Source organism: Chiloscyllium plagiosum, unplaced genomic scaffold (assembly GCF_037043375.1).
Source record: "Chiloscyllium plagiosum isolate Xiang-an unplaced genomic scaffold, Cpla_swu_hap1 HiC_scaffold_51, whole genome shotgun sequence".
NCBI classification, from domain to species: Eukaryota; Metazoa; Chordata; class Chondrichthyes; order Orectolobiformes; family Hemiscylliidae; genus Chiloscyllium; species Chiloscyllium plagiosum.
The window spans coordinates 12044707-12062543 of record NW_028270189.1 but is presented as its reverse complement, the minus strand read 5'-3'; the positions used below and the strand labels follow the sequence as shown (position 1 = coordinate 12062543).

At 45.5% G+C, this 17837-nt stretch overlaps 1 long non-coding RNA gene across 5 annotated transcripts in view; it reads right to left on the bottom strand.

The window, feature by feature from the left end:
- Nucleotides 1-603: 603 nt before the first annotated feature.
- The window catches only part of LOC148135002 (uncharacterized), a 45560-nt gene continuing 28326 nt past the window's right edge, over nt 604-17837 (bottom strand). The window contains exons 7-9 of one of the 5 annotated variants that reach the window (XR_015755524.1): nt 16044-16121; nt 13715-13823; nt 604-655 (exon numbers count right to left, since the gene is read on the bottom strand). This is a non-coding gene — a long non-coding RNA (uncharacterized LOC148135002). Of the gene's footprint in view, nt 656-10249; nt 10275-13714; nt 13824-16043; nt 16122-17837 lie in introns of those variants that run through there. The other 4 variants (XR_015755523.1, XR_015755522.1, XR_015755520.1 and 1 more) reach the window with 4 other exon arrangements.

Below are 17837 nucleotides of genomic sequence, written 5' to 3'. Positions count from 1 at the left end.
TTCTCCCTGTCTCACCTCACTCTGTTTACACCCAACTCCAAAACACTCTCATTGAGCCAAGCAGCACTCTCAGTACAGCCCTGTCATTTTCAATGTCTGCTCATACCTACACTGCCCTCAGCCTCCTGTACTGTTCTAATGCATCTCAATGGGAGCTCAGGAACAGCATCTCATCTTTCAGTTCAGCCCTTTGTAACCCCAGAGTCAACATGGACTTCAGCAGTTTCTGGATGAACAGACAGTTGTCAGAATCTGGAATGTTCCACCTGAAATGGTGCTGGAATTTGAGTCCACAAGGAAATTCAATGAGAAGCTTGCAGGGAATTGGAAGTAGGGAGTTTACAGGTTAACATCATGAAGTGGGTGACTGGGACTAAATCTGGCATTTGGATAAATCTGTGCTCTCTCTCAGGCCAATACCTCCTTCCACAGCTGCAGGGCCAAGAATTGAACACATACCCAAAGGGTGCTCTGACCATGAACTTGAACATCTTTCTGCTTTTTGCTTGACAAAACTATTGGTGATATTTTCCCAGACTGAACAAACCTTTCTCGTTCCACAGTTAAATGCCAATGATATTCAGATCGTGATTATTCCGTGGACTGTAGAAACTTGTTTTTGAGATCCCAGTCTCAATTATTCTCAATTAATATCCTAGAAAATGAATTCGCAAAACAAAGCTCACAATCAGTGCAAGGTGAATAGTGAAGGCGAACACTTCTCTTGGTATGTGTTTGATGTGTAAACACTCCTCTTGAAATCACCCCCCCCCAAAAAGAGGACATGTGCATGCGCCTTGCTGTACCTTACCCCAAATAAAGATGGCGGCCATAACCCAGGACCTCTCACTGCCTGAGGCCCACAGCTGTTTTCCTCTTTGCTGCAAATGTCGGACCAAGATTTTCTAATTCAGTTTAACGACCTGCACAGAGTGTAACTAAACCCTCCCAGTCTACACTGATACATCTCATCCGGTTTCTGCTGCCACTCTCCCCTTTCCGCCTCCTGCACACACCAAGGGTCATCACGGGTTCTGTGACCCTTCATCAGAACCGAAAACAGCTGGGAAAAGTAGAATCCCTATAGCGTGGAAACGGGCTCTTCGGCCCAACAATTCCACACCCACCCTCTGAAGTTCATCCCACCCAGATCCATTCCCCTCCCTCTTCCTCTCCATTTCCCCAGACTAATGCACATCCCTGAACACTACGGGAAATTTAGCTGGGCCAATTCACCGAACCTGCACATCTTTGGACTACAGGAGATAAGGGTTAAAGAGTAAATAATAGGTAGGGACAGAGTGCAAAGAGAGACAGGAACATTTGTAAAGACAAAGGAGTGAATAACAATCTGGTGGGAGGGTGGAAAGCTGTTAGTGGAGGAGACAGGAACCTGGTAGCATCTCAGTGGCTGTGGTGGAAATGGTGACTGATGAGTTACATTGTGGCTGCAAAAAGGTCCCGGAGCTTCAAGTTGCCTGTCACTTTAACACACAAGACTGTTCCCTGTCCAACATCTCTGTCTCAAGCTTACTGCAGTGTTCCAGTGAAGCTTGATACAAGCTGGCAGAACACTCCAGAACATACCAAATGATCTCCTATTTCAAGGACTGCAATTTCCCCTCCCATGTGGTCAACAATGCCCTCCAGTGTATCTCCTCCACTTCTCACACCACTGCCTTTGAACCCCACCCTTCCAACCCCAACAAGGATGGGATTCCCCCCACTCCTCACCTTCCACCCAGATACAATACATCATCCTCCACCATTTCCACCACCTACAATCAGACCCCACCAGAGATATGTTTCCCTCCCCTCCCCTTTCAGCATTCCACAGAGACCATTCCCTCTGTGACTTCCTCGTTAGGTCCAAGCTCCCCACCAACCCATCCTCCACTCCCAGCACCTTCGCTTGCCACTGCATGTGGTGTAAAACCTGTGCCCACACCTCCCCCTCACCTCCATCCAAGGCACCAAAGGATCCTCCCACATCCAGCAGAGAATTCCCTGCCCACCCAAACACCTCAACTGTTGTGTCCTTTGCTCTCAACGTGGTCTCCTCTACACCGGGGAGTCAGGACACCAACTTATGGAATATTTCAGGGAATATTTCTGGGACATATGCACCAACCAACCCCACCGCCCTGTGGCTGACCACTTCAGCAACATCCTCTCCGCCGCCACGCTGCCAAGGACATGCAAGTCCTGGGTGTCCTCCACCCCCAAATCCAAGCCACCCCACGCCTGGAGGAAGAACACCTCATCCTCGACCTTGGAACCTTTCAACCACACGGCATCAAGGTTTCCTCATCTCCTCTCCCCCACCTTATCACAGACTCAACCCTCCAACTCGGCACTGGCCTCCTGAACTGTCCCACCTGTCCATCTTCCTTCCCAATTATCCATTCCACCCTCTCACCACTACCCCATCTACATCGACCTAGTCTCTTCATAGCTCCCTTCCCTCCAACCTCAAACACCCCTCCCTATTTATCTCTCAGCCCTCTTCCCCCACCTCCCACATTTCTGATGAAGTGCTTACATGCCCAATATGTCAATTCTCCTGCTCCTTGGATGCTGCCTGACCTGCTGTGCTTTTCCAGCACCACAAGCTGGAAGAACAACACCTCATCTCCCAGTCGGGGACCCTACAATCCTCTGGCTTCAACATCAAATTCAATAATTTTAGGTCCTGAACTCTCCCTCGTCCTAGTGTCTTTGCCCCTTACCCCACACACCAGGCCTTGTTATTACATAGCCTGGCATTACACACTACCTATGGTTAGCCACTAACAGTCTCCATAAACAGCTATTCACCCTCCCCCTCAGATCGTTATCCACTCTTTTTCTCCAATTGCTCTTATCTCTCTCTTTGGACTCTATTCCCCCCATCATTTACTCCTTAACCTCTCCCTTCTGCATAAAAACCAACATTTTTTCTCAGTAGCATCAGTTCCTGAGGATTAGTCACCGAATCCAAAATGCGAACCGATTTCACTTCACAGATGCTGCCAGATCTGCTGAGCTTTTCCAGTACTTTCAGTTGATATGTGTGATTTACAGCATCCACAGTTCTTTCAATTTACCCGGAGTATCTAATTCGGGTCTAGCAGACTGAAACAGTGTTTATCAACCTTCCCAGTCCACACCACCTCCATCTCTCTCCCTGTCTCTGCATTCTCTCCCACTCCCTTCACATTCACTGAGTCCCCCCTCACAGTGACACTGCGCCTGCAAAGCTGATGGTCATGTGTTGGCCTGCTGGACCCACCCCTCATTCACTCCCATTGGCTGGAGGATCATGCCAACTCTCCTTTTGGTCTGAAGCTGTGTCAATCAGCCAGGCCCCATTGTGACCTGAGTGGTGGGATCCTCCCAGGTGCATCAGAGGCTGAGGGGTGACCTCACAGAGGTTTATAAAATCAGGAGGGGCATGGATAGGAAAAATAGACAAGGTCGTTTCCCTGGGGTGGGGGAGTCCAGAATGAGAGGGCATAGGTTTAAGATGAGAGGGGAAGAATTTAAAATGGATCAGAGCGGCAATTTTTTTTCCCACCGAGGTTGGTGCGTGTATGGAATCTTCTGTCGGGAAGTGGAGGATGTTGGTACAATTATACCATTTGACATCTGGATGGGTATATGAATAGGAAGGGTGTATGTGCCAAGTGTTGGCAAATGGGACTTAGATTAGGTTGGGATATCTGGTCAGCATGGACCAGTTTAACCAAAGGATGTATTTTCATGCTGTACATCTCTACAGCTCTGCCCTGTGATGAGCTTCATCATTCACAGTGAATGAGGCAGTATCACAGAGCACAGGGGCTGGGAGCTATTCAGCCCATTGGGGCTGTACTCTCTCCCTCTGGAGATAGTGCCAGTCAGTTCCAACTCACCTCCCATTTGGACATAGCCTTCCAAATCCTTCCTTAAAAAGTTAAATTTCAAATTTGTTTTGACAATAGCTACTGAATCTGCATTCAGCTGTCTTTCAAACTGTTCCAGATGCTCAGAACTTAGTGAGTAAAATAATCTTCACATTTTTAACCTGCATTATTTGCCAGTTACCTGAAAGTAGTTACTAAAAATTGTGACGTTAAAAATTTCTCACTCTGTCTCTCTATAAATGAAATATCCTGGAAACAAATCAACTACTGGTCAAAATCACTGCTTAACCTTCCCTGCTCCCAGGAGAATTGTCTGACCTTCTGCTAACTCTCCATAAAAGAGAAACCTATCTTAATTTTAATTTATTAGTGTCGTAGAGATGTACAACACAGAAACAAACCCTTCAGTCCAAATTGTCCATGCCGACCAGATATCCTAAATTAATCTCGTCCCATATGCCAGCACTTGGTCCATAACCTTCTAAACCTTTCCCAATCACATATCCAATGAGATACATTTTAAATGTTGTAACTATACCAACCTCCACACTTTCTCTGGCAGCTTATTCCATACACGTATCACGTTCAGCTTGAAACTTTGTCCCTAATATCCCTTTTCAATCTTTTCCCTCACGCCTGTGCTTTCTAGTTTTGGACTCACTTAAGCAGGAATAAGACCCGAGCTGTTTACCTTATCCATGCCCCTCACGATTTTATCAACCTCTATGGTCACCCCTCAGCATCCGATTCTCCAGTGAAAACAGCCTCAGCCTATTCAGCCTCTCCCTATAGCTCAATCCCTCAACCCTGGAAACATCTTTGCACATTTTTTCTGAATCCTTTCAAGTTTCACAATATCATTCCGATAGTGGGGAGACCAGGACTGAAAGCAGAATTCCAGAAGTGACTGAATCAATGTCCTGTACAGCCGCAAAATGACGTCACAACTCCTGTACTCAAAGCACTGACCGATGAAGGCAAGAATACTAAACACCTTCTTCACTACCCTGCCTATGATTCCACTTTCAAGGAACTATGAACCTGCACTCCAAGATCTCTTAGTTCAGCAACACTGCCCAGGACCTTCCCATTAAGTGTAGAAGTCCGGCCCTGATTTGTTTTTCCAAAATGCAGAACCTCACATTTATCAAAATTAAACTTCATCTGCCACTCCTCAGCCCATTTGATCGGAGTCTCATTGTACTCTGAGGTAAATTTACTGTCCACTGCACCTCAAATTTTGGTGCCTACTGTAAACCTACTAACCATAGCTGTTATATTCACATGGAAATCACTGATATAAATGACAAAAAGCAGTGGACCCAGCACCCAGCCTGACAGCATTTTGCTCACCACAGGTTTCCAGTCCTAAAAGCACCCTCCACCAAGACACTGACTGCTCAGCAAGGTTAGAGCTCATGGAATACAGGGAGAACTAGCCAATTGGGATCCAGAACTGGCTCAAAGGCAGAAGACAGATGGTGGTGGTGGAGGGTTGTTTTTCAGACTGGAGGCCTGTGACCAGTGGAGTGCCACAAGGGTTGGTGCTGGATCCACTACTTTTCCTTTTTTTATATGAATGACTTGGACGTGAACATAGCAGGCATAGTTAGTGAGATGACACCAAAGTTGGAGGTGTAGTGGACAGTGAAAACAATTACCTCAGAGTACAACGGGATCTTGATCAGATGAGTGAATGAGCTGAGGAGTGGCATTTGGGGAAATCAAATCTTAGCAGGACTTATACACTTAATGGTAAGGTCCTGAGGAGTGTTACTGAACAAAGAGACCTTGGAGTGCGGGTTCATAGCTCCTTGAAAGTGTAGCCACAGGTAGATAGGATAGTGAAGGCGGCATATGGTTAGAACATTAAGTACAGGAGTTGGGAGGTCATGTTGTGGCTGTACAGGGCATTGGTGAGGCCACTATTGGAATATTGCGTACAAATCTGGTCTCCTTCCTATCGGAAGGATGTTGTGAAACTTGAAAGGGTTCAGAAAAGATTTACAAGAAAGTTACCAGGATTGGAGGATTTGAGCTCAGCTGGGGGTTGAATAGATTTTGAATAGACTGGGGCTATTTTCCCTGGAGCGTCGGAAGGTGAGAGGTGAGCTTATAGAGGTATATAAAATCATGAGGGGCATGGATAGGATAAATAGACAAAGTCTCTTCCCTGGGGTGGTGGATCCCAGCACTAGAGGGCATAAGTTTAGGGTGAGAGGGGAAAGACTTTAAAGAGACTTGTGGGGCAACGTTTTCACAGAGGGTGGTACGTGTATGGAATGAGCTGCCAGAGGAAGTGGTGGAGGTTGGACGAATGCAACATTTATAAGGCATCTTGATGGGTATATGAATAGGAAGGATATGGGCCGGGTGCAGGCAGGTGGGACTACATTGCGTTGGGATATCTGGTCAGCATGTACTGGTTGGACCGAAGGGTCTCTGCTTCTGTGTTGTACATCTATGACTCTTTGATCTTCCAAACAATTTTGTATCCAAATAGCTAGTTCCGCCTTTATTCTATGGTGTTGAACTTGCTAACCAGCCTGTTCTGTGGAACCTTGTGTCTTTCTCAAGTCCAAGTTAATGACTTCCATGCACAAAGCCGTGCTGACTATCCCTAACCTTTTCTTGCCTTTCCAATGACATGTAAATTCTGTCCCTGAGAATCCCTTCCAACAACTTGCCTGCCACTGACTTCAGGCTCACCGGTCTATAGTTCCCTGGCTTTTCCTTACTACCTTTCTCAAATAATGATTTGGAGATGCCAGTGTTGGACTGGGGTGTACAAAGTTAGAAATCACACAACACCAGGGTATAGTCCAAACGGTTTAATTGGAAGTACACTTCCAAATAAACCTGTTTGACTATAACCTGGTGTGTGATTTTTAACTTTCTCAAATAATGGCACCCATCTTCCAGCACCTTGTCTGTGGCAATCGATTATACAAATACCTCAGCGAGGGGCCCAGCAATCACTTCCCTGGCTTCCCACAAAGTTCTGGGATACACCTGCTCAGATTCCTGGGATTTATCCACCTTTCTGCTTTTTAAGACATCCAGTACCTCCTCCACTGTAATATGAACAATTGCCAAATTATCACTATTTATTTCTCCAAACTCTCTAGCTTCCATATCATTTTTCAGTAAAAACTGATGTGAAATACTTACAGAATCTCTCCCACCGCCTGCGGTTCCATAGACAGCCTTACTGATTTTTGAGGGTTGCTATTCTCTGCCTGGTTACTCTTTTATCCAGCCATCCCTTTCCCTGGAAATAACCTCCCGCAAACAAATTTTGCAAGTTCTTACCTTGTGCCATCGAAATTGTCCAATTTAGAAGGCTACCTATTAGATCTGGTCTATTATTTTCTGTAACTATTTTAAAGCTAGTAGAATTATCAGAGAATCCAGACAGCTTGGAAGCGGGCCATTCAGCCCATCACATCCACACTGAACATCAGAGCCTTCTACCCTCCCCCTATAACGTTGCAATTCCAATGAGCAATCCACCTGGCCAGCACATCCCTGAACACTATGGGCAATTCAGCCTGGATAACCCACCCATCCTACACATCTTTGGACTGTGGGAGGAAACCAGAGCAACCAGACGAAATCCAAGCAGACAACCACAACAAGGTGATCACCCCTTTCTTATTTCCCAATTCTATCCAAGTAACTTCACTGGAAATACTCCCAATATCCTCCCTGAGCACAACCATAAAGGTATCCCTAATCCAAAACGCCATTCTGCCTCCTCTCGTTCCCCCTTTCTATCCTTCCCATTGCACCCTAGAACATTAAGCTGCCAGTCCTATCCATCACTGAGCCACGTTTCTGTAATATCCATGATATCCCAGTCCCATGTTCAAAACCATATCCTCAGCTCATCTGCCTTCCCTGACGGGCCTCTTGCACTGGAATAAATGCAGTGAAACTGCTCTGTCCCACCTCGTTCTGTGCCTTGCCCTTGCCTGCCTTGACTGTCTAACTTCTCAACTGTACCAGCCTCAGACATACCTCTTCTCTCACTATCTCTTTAGGTTTACCCCCCACTCCCTCACTGGTTTAATGCCTCCTGAGTAGCACTAGCCAATCTCCCTGCCTGGATATTAGACACCTTCCAATTCAGGTACAATCCATCCTTCTTATGCACGTCAATTCTACCCCAGCAGAGATTCCAATGATCCAAACATGGCAATCCTTCTCCCCTGCACCAGATCCTTAGCCACACATTCATCTGCTCTATCCTGCTGTTCCTACTCTCACTAGCATGCGGCACAAAGAGTAATCCAGATATTACTACCCACGAAGACCTACTTTTTATCCTCCAGGATAATTTGCTATATTCTCTCGTCAGAACCTCATCCTTTCCTCTTCCGATGTCATTGGTACTAATGTACAATGAGCTCCCACTGATCATACTCCCTTTTGAGAATACTCTGCTCCCTCTCAGAGACATCCTTGTCCCTGGCACCAGGGAGGTACCACCCATTCTGATGTCTCACTGTCAGTTGCAGAAACGGCAGTCTGTGCCCTATACCAGAGAATCCCCTATCACCATCGATCACCAGGAACCTCATATACCTCACATTACATTGGAGCCAGTCTCTGTACCCCAGTACCTTGCTTGTCAGTGCGATATGCCCCTGAGAGGGTGACCTCCGACGCTTTCCGAAACAGTGTACTTGTTTGAGATCAATCAGCCGGGCCCCATTGTGAGGTAAGTGGTGGGATCCTCGCTCTCTCTGCCCTGTGATGAGCTTCATCATTCACAGTGAATGGGGCAGTATCACAGAGCACAGGGGCTGGGGGCTATTCAGCCCATTGGGACTGTACTCTCTCCCTCTGGAGATGCTGCAAATCTGTCCCAACTCCCCTCTCACTTGCTCAAAGCCCACTAAGTTTTCCTTAAAAGGTAAAATTATAAATCTGTTTGAGAATACCTGCTGAATCTGTGTCCAGCTGCCGTTCAGCCTATTCCAGGTGCACAGAACTTACTGGGTGAAATAATGTTCCCATTTTCACTCTGCATTATTTGCCAGTTACCTGAAAGTAGTCACGAAAAATTGTGATCGTGCTAACAATTCCTCTCTCTCTGCAAATTAATTGTTTGGAAACAAATCTGCACCTGGTCCAAATCACCGCTTAACCGTCTCAGCTCCAAGGACAATTATCTGTGCTTCTGCTCGCTCTCCACAAAAGAGGAACGCATCTTAATTTATTAGTGTCATAGAGATGGACAGCACAGAAACAGACCTTCGGTCCAATTCGTTCATGCCGACTCGGAATCCTAAACTACTGGAGTCCCATTTGCCAGCTATTGGGCCCTATCCCTCAAAACCCATCCCATTCACGGATGCCTTTCAAATGTTGTAATTGTATCAGTCTCCACTACTTCATCTGGCAGCTCATTCCACACACACACCACACTCAGCTTGAAAACGTTGCCCCTTAGATCCCTTTTAAATCTTTGCCCTCTCAACTTAAGCCCATGTGCTCTTGTTTTGGACCCACCTCACCTGGGGGGGGAAGACCCTGGCTGTTCACCGTATCCATGCCCCTCATGATTTATAAATCTCCATAAAGTCACCTCTGTCTTTGACTCTCCAGGGAAATTACCCCCAGCCTCTCCCTGTAGCCCAAATCCTCCAACCCTGGCAAAGTCTTTGTCAATCTTGTCTGAATTCTTTCAAGATTCAGAACATCCTTCCCAGAACAGGGGATTTTGAACTTAAAACAGAATTCCTGAAATGGCTTAATCAATGTCCTGTCCAGCCACAATATGATGTCCCAGCTTCTGTATTCAATGCATCCACCAATAAATATAAGCATACCAAACACCACCTTCACTAGTCTGCCTATCTGCGACTCTACTTTCAACGAACAATGAATCTGAACTCCATGGTCTGTTTGTTCAGCAACACTGCGAAGGACTTTACCATTAAGTGTAGAAGTCCTGCCCTGATTTGCCTTTCCAAAATACAATAGCTCAAATTTATCTAAATTGAACTCAGTCTGCCATTTTTCGTTCCAATGGCCCATCTGAACAAGATCCTGTTGTATTCTGAACTAACTTTCTACACTGCCCACTGCACCACCAATTTTAGTGCCTTCTGACCATATCTCATATATTCACATCCAAGTCATTTATTGAAGGCCCCAATATCCATTGCTGCAGCACACTGCTGCTCACAGGCCTCCAGTCCACAAAACAACCCTACATCACCACTCTCTGTCTCCTACCTTCAAGCCAGTTTTGTATCTAAATAGCTCATTCTCCCAGCATTCCATGTTATCTAACCTTGCTAACCAGTCTGCTTTGTGGAACCTTGTTCAATTCCCATGGAGACAACGTTCACAGGCTGCCATCAATCATCTTTGTCACTTCTTCAAGAAAAAAAACACACTCAAGTTAGTGAGACACGATTTTGCACAAACAAAGCCACTTTAACTCTCCCTAATCATTTCCGAATACACGTTTATCCTGTCCTTTAGAATCCCTTCCAACAACTTGCCTGCCACTGACTTCAGGCTCACTGTTCTCTTGTTCCATGGCCTCTCCTTCCCACCTTTTTAAAAATAATGGCACCTCACCTGTCGCTATCAATGATACAAATATCTCAGGAGAGGCCCAACAATCTTAATGGAGGACAGAGGGGGTTAGGGAGGATATTCTAGAGGTTTGTGTCCTTGGCAGCTCCAATCGTGGAGTGATGTAGGTGGGGAATAGCTGTCAACGGAGACAATTAGTGGTTAATCGTGGGTAGTGTGTAATGGCAGGCAATGTGATAACAATGTGTGAGAGTTAAGGGTTGGAGGGGTGGAGCTCAAGGGCAGTGGTGTCGGAAGTGGAGGAGATACACTGGAGGGCATTGGGGTTGACCACATGAGAGGGGAAATTACAGTCCTTGAAATATGGTCCATTTGGTATGTTCTGGAGTGTTCTGCCAGCTTGCAACAAGCTTCACTGGATCACTGCACCTAAGCATGAGACAGATGTTGGCCAGGGAACACGCTCGCGTGTTAAAGTGGCAGGCAACCAGGAGCTCAGGGTCTTTTTTGGCCTGAGAGGGAGCATAGATTGATCCAAATTGCACTTCATTTCTTTGTAGGAACTGTAAGATTTAGTCCCAATCACCCAATTCATAATGTTAACCTGTAAACTCCTTATGGACTCGAATCCTAGCACCTTTTCAGGTGGAATGTTCCAGATTCTGATAACTCTGTTCATTGAGAAAAATGATCCCTTTTATATCTTTTCCCTCTCATCTTAAGCCTGTGTCCTCTAGTTCTGAACCCACAGAACCCGGGAAAAAGTCCCTGACTGCTCACCTTATCCAGGTCCATCATGATTTTATAAACATTTAGAAGGTCACCTCTCAGTCTCTAACTCTCCAGGGAAAATAGTCCCAGCCTATTCAGCATTTCCCAATAGCTCAACCCGTCCAACCCTGGCAAAGTCCTTGCAAACCTTTCCTGAAACCTTTGAAGTTTCACAACATCATTCCGAAAACAGGGAGATTGGAACTGAAAACAGAATCCCAGAAGAGCATTAATCAATGTCCTGTACAACCACAATATGACGTTACAACAGCTGCATTCAATGCATTGACCAATAACGGGGAGTGTACCAAACACTGCATTCACTACCCCGCCTACCTGTGACTCTACTTTCAAGGAACTATGAACCTGCACTCCAACGTCTCTTTGTTCAGCAACACTCCCCAGGACTTTACCATTAAGTGTACAGGTCCTGCCCTGATTTGCCTTTCCAAAATCCAACAGCTCACATTTGTCTAAATTGAACTCCATCTGCCATTCCTTGCGCCATTGGCCCATCTGATCAAGATCCTGTTGCATTCTGAACTAACCTTCTTCACTGTCCACTACACCTCCAATTTTTGTGCCTTCTGTAAACCTACTGACCATACCTTACACATTCACATCCAAGTCAATTATTTAAGGACCCAATATCGATCCTTGTAGCACAGTGCTGACCACAGGCCTCCAGTCCGCAAAGCAACCGTCCATCACCACCCTCTGTCTCCTACCTTCAAGCCAGTTTTGTATCCAAATGGCTTGCTCTCCCTGCATTCCATGTTACCTAACCCTGCTAACCAGTCTGCTTTGTGGAACCTTGTTGAATGTCCACATAAACAACATTCACCGCCCTGGCTTCATCAATTTTCTTTGTCACTTCAAAACACTCAGTCAAGTTAGTGAGACACAATTGTGCACGTACAAAGCCACATCGACACTCCCTAATCATTCCTTACCTTTCCAAATAGATGGATATCCTGTCCCTCAGAATCCCTTCCAACAACTTGCCTGCCACTGACTTCAGGCTCACTGTTCTCTTGTTCCATGGCCTCTCCTTACCACCTTTTTAAAATAAGGGCACCTCACCTGTCGCTATCAACGATACAAATATCTCAGGAGAGGCCCAACAATCACTTCTAGATTTCCAGAAAGTTCTGGGATACACCTGATCAGGTTCCAGGGCTTTATCAACCTTGATGTGATTTAAGACATCCAGTACCACCTCCTCTGTAACATGGACACTTTTCAAGTTATCTCTGTTTATTTCTCCAAACTCCTGAGCTTCCATATCCTTCTCCAGTAAAAAATGGCAAGAAATAGTTGCATATCTTTCCCACTCCCTGTGGTTCCATAGACAGCCTTGTTGATCTTTAAGGGGGCCTATTCTCTGGTCGAGTTAATCTTTTGTCTGTGATATATTTGTTTAATCTCTTTGGATTTTACTTAAACCAGTGCCTGAAGCTATTTCATGTCTTCTTTTTGCTCTCCTGATTTCCTTCAAGTATGAAAGCGTGATCCTGTACTCCCAATTCCTCTGCCTCTGCGATATCTGCTCCCAGGAGGAGCAATTCCACCCCAGAAAGGCCTCCTACTTCAAGGACCACAATTTCCCTCTCACTTGATCAACAATGCCCTCCAATGCATACCCTCCACTTCCCACACCTCCACCTTTATCCCACCACTTCAACCACAATAAGATTATAACCTTGCAGTCTTCACCTTCCACTCCACTAATCTCCAGATACAGTGCATTAACCTCTGTTATTTCTGCTACCTAAAGTCGGATCCCACCACCACAGACATATTTCCCTCTCCATTCCCTCGGCAACCCTCTTGTTAGGCCCACCCCCTCCCACCAACCCATGCTCCACACCCTCGACCCTCCCTTGCTGCCACGGGAGATGTAAAACATGCGGCCACACCTCCCTCTGACCTCTGTCCAAGACACGAAAAGGATCTTTTCACATCAGGCAGAGATTTCTCCGCACATCCCAAAACCTCATCTACTGCATCTGGACACTATGGGAAATTTAACGTGGTTCATCCAACTAACCTACACATCTTTGGACTGTGGGAGCAAACTGGAACACCCGAAGGAAACCCTCACAGACACTGGGGAGAACGTGCCAACTCCAACACAGAGTCGCCAGAGGCTGGAATTAAACCCAGGTCTCTGGTGCTGAGGAAGCAGCGCTAACCACTAAGCCACAATACTGTGGGATCTTCGGTGCTGATGTGCTGCCCCACTGATACCTCGGTCACTCACCCTGCCTCATTTCCTAAGAGGCAGCGATGACAGAGTGAAATTATCGCTAGACAATTAATCCAGAGACCCAGATAACGTTCTGGGGACCTGGGTTTGAATCCTATCACAGCAGATTTTGGAACGTGAATTCAATAAATATCTGGAAAAATTAATTTTGTGACGACAATGAATCCATTGTCAATTGTTGGGAATCCCATCTGGTTCACTCATGACCTGTAGGGAAGGAAAATGCCATCCTTACCTGTTCTGGTCTGCATGTGACTCCAGACCTATAGCAACGTGGTTGATTCTTAACTGCCCTCCGGTTAAACAAAGCAATAAATGCTGGCCAAGCCAGTGACAGCCTCATCCTGTGAATGAATAAAGAAAACAGGTCAGGTTTTGTTCCTTCTCTAGTAGGTACATCCTACAAACTGAATCTGAAATGTTCTCGTACACACTGAACAAATACCTTTCCATCCAAACCCTTAACACTACAGCACTCCGAGGCTATGTTGGTAAAGTTAAAACCCCTTAAAATTGCATCCATATTATTCTTACAGATAACTGAGGTCTCCTGGTAAACTTGTGTCTCAATTCCCCGCTGACTATTGGGAGAGAGTCTATAATACAATCCCAGTAAGACGGTTATCCCTTTCTTATTTCTCAGTACCACCCAAGTAACTTGCCTGGATGTACTCCCAGGAATATCCTCCCGAAGCCCAGCTGTAATGTTATCCCTAATCAAAGACGCCACTCCCCCTGTACAGTTGCCCCCTTTCTATCGCATCTACACCCTGGAATATTAAGCTGCTAGTCCTATCCATCCCTGAGTGATGCCTCTGTAATTGCTATAATATCCCAGTGCCATGTTCAAAACCATTCCCTGAGCCCATCTGCCTGACCTGTCAGGCATCTTGCACTGAAATAAATGCAGTGTAATTGGTCCGTCCCACTTTATTCTGTGGCTTGCTCTTGCCTGCCTTGACAGTCTAATCTGAACAGTACCAGCCTCGGACATCCCTCTTTTCTCACTATCTCTTTAGGTTTACCCCAACTCCCTCACTGGTTTAATGCCTCCCGAGTGGAACTAGCAAATCTCCCTGCTCATCAGGACCCCATGCTTTCCCCTTCCTATGCCATTGGTACCAATGTACAATGTCCTCCCACTGGCTATTCTCCCCTTTGAGAATATTCTGCTCCCTCTGTGAGACATCCTTGACCCTAGCATCAGGGAGGCACCACCCCATTCTGATGTCTCACTGTCAGCTGCAGAAATGGCAGACTGTGCCCCTGACTAGAGTGTCCCCTAACACCATCGTTTGCGTGGAACTGGGTATACCTTACATTATGTTAGAGCCAGTCTCAGTTGCAGTAACTTGGCAGTCAGTGCTATATTCCCCTGAAAGTCTATTACCCCCTACATTTTCCAAAACAGTACACTTGTTTGAGCTGGGGATAACCACTGGATATTCCTGCAGTACTTGCCTACCCCTCCTAGTTTTCCTAGAGGTAACCCATCTACCTGACTGTATCTGCAGTGTCCTGTAATCCTGAGACTGCCACCTATCACACCCCCCGGCTCCTATCAATACCTCACTGCCTTTAATCACTCCTCCACCAATCCATGTGATCTGATAGGATTTGCAAACACACTTCCTGCAGACACAATCATCAGGATCATTGAAACTCTCTCTAATCTCCAACATCCGACAGGAACAGCACGCCACTCTACAACAGGCCATCTCTCCGCCTTAACAATCTACAGACCAAGACAAAGGCACAGTCTTACTGCTCGAAAAATACTGCCCGAGAATAACTTAATGCTTACGCTTTATATTTTAAACATTTAAACAGCAGACCGAAAGACATAAAAAAGAAACCCTCCCCTTTCTCACTATTAATATAATAAAACTGTCTAAAATTGATGTTTCAAGAGACTGAAACCCACTGAGCTGATTCGGCTGTGAGCAGCTCAAAGAGAGAGGTCTCTCTGAGGGCAGCTGTGAAATGTCACTGTTTGTTTCTCTTTTCTCCAAGCTGCATTTCCGAGCGGTTTATACCTGCACAACCAGTCAGCTGGGAGAGGTCACTGCTCGGTTTTATTCACTGGAGGTTGCCTTTGCTGCCCAGACCAGTATTTATTGGCCACCTTTATGTGTCTTGGAGAAAGTGGTGGTGAACGGCCGCCCTGAAATGCTGCAGTCCATGTACACCACAGTGATGTTTGGACAACAATCCCCCACTAGACCCACATCCCTCCTTGTCTCTGTAATCCCTCTCCAGCTTCAGAAATTGCATGTGTGTAATTTTACCTCAAATTGTACACTGAGAATGATGGAGCTTTTTTAAAAATAATACATTGCTAAAAAGGGAGGCAATGGCCAGATGATATTCTTGCTAGACGAGTAAAATGAGCAATCTTCCGAGGATTACGGTTAGATGGTAGCACCATGGCTGATGGTGGCATCTGATATCAATAAAATCTCGAATGAAAAGGCTCATGATGACCATGAAACTACTGTCGACTGTTAGGAAAAAACCCATCTGGTTCACTAATGCCCTTTAGGGAAGGAAACTGTCTTCCTCACCCGGTCTGGCCAACATGTGACTCCAGACCCACAGCAATGTGGTTAACTCCTAACTGCCCTCAGGGTAAACATCCACATCTGAGTGAATAAACAAAAAGAGATTTATATTTAAATCGCAGAGGAAAGATTTTTTAAAAACAAAATGGTGTTTTCAAACTTTAAAAAAATCACCTTGGTCAGATGGCACGATAGACGCTGCAATAATCAGGGAGAATATAAGGAACAAATATACAGAGAGATCTCCGATATACAGTCACAACAATAAGGTTATAGTAGTAGGTGATTACGATAGTGTGAAAGGTTTGGTTGGTAAAGAATGTGTTAAATGAGTTCAAGAAATGTTCTTTATCAATATTTAAATGTTCCTATCAGGAAGCAAGCAACACCTGACCTTTTCTTGTCTGATCAGACAGGGCAAGTGACTGAAGTGATAGGACGGGAACAGTTTGGGTGAGAGGAAATTGTGGGCACCATGGAGAAATAGTTGTATAATCGATAACTACAGGTGAGCTGCCTGATGACTGGAGAGTGGCTAATGTTGTACCTTTGTTAATGAAGGGGTATAAGGAGCAGCCCAGGAACTGTAGACCTCAGTGGTGGGTAAGCCGTTGGAGGCGATTCAGAAGGATAGGATTTGCATGTATTTGGAGAGTTAAGGAATGATTAGGGACACTCAACATGGTTACTTAACAGGGTGTCTCACAGACTTGATTGAGATTTTTAAGGTAGTCACCAAGAAGATCGATGAGGGCAGAGTGGCAGACATTGTTTATTTGGACTTTAGTAAAGCCTTTAAAAAGGTTGTGCAGGGGAGACGAAGTTGTAAAGTTCGATCCCATGGGATTCAGCAAGAGCTTGCCAACTGGATACAAAATTAGCTTAACAATAGGAGACAGTAATAGTGGAGGGTTGTTTTTCACACTGGAGGCCCGTGACCAGCAGTGTTCTCCAGGAATCGGTGCTGGGTCCATTTTTGTTTGTCATGTGTGTAGATGGTTTGAATTAGAATATACAAGGCATGGTTTGTTTGTGGGTGACATCAAAAACTGTTAAGGTAGACAGTAACAAAAGGTTATCCACGAATACAGAGGGATCCTGATCAATTGGGTGAATGGGCTGAAATGTGGCAGATGGAATTTAATTTGAATAAATGTAAGATATTATATTTAATAAAACAAAATCTCCTTTAGCCTCATTAATTAATTACACTAATTAAAAGTAAGGCCTTGAGTAGTGATGTGGAACAAAGAGACCGAGGGGTTCAGGTCTTTGCAGTTTGTGTCACATGTAGACAGGGTGGTTAAGTTGGTGTTTAGCACGCTTACCTTCATTGCTCAGACCTTTAGGTAAAGGAGTTGGGACCCTTTCATGAGGTTATACATGATGTTGGTGAGGCCTCTTCACTGTGTTCAGTTCTGGTCCCCGTTAGAGGAAGGATGTTATTAAATTGGAGAAGGTTCAGAAGATGTTTCCCAGGATGTTGCCATGAATGGAATGATTGTTTTAGAAGGAGAGGATGGATAGGCTGGGATGTCTGTCACTGGAAAGCAGGAGGTTGAGGGGTGGCCTTATTAGAGGTTTATAAAATCATGGAGTGTGAGCAGCAGCTAAGGTAAGACAGTTTGTTTTAAAATTACTTACCGGTAGCGGACAGCGGTGTTTTTTTCTCTCTTTACAGAAAGAGCGGGAGCAGCAGGGGAAAGTGACGAAGACCGGAGGGGCAGTCGGGTAGGTTTTTTTTCCCTTCAAAAGCGCGCAGGAGAAGAACCCGAGGCACTACAGAGGTAGTGTCTC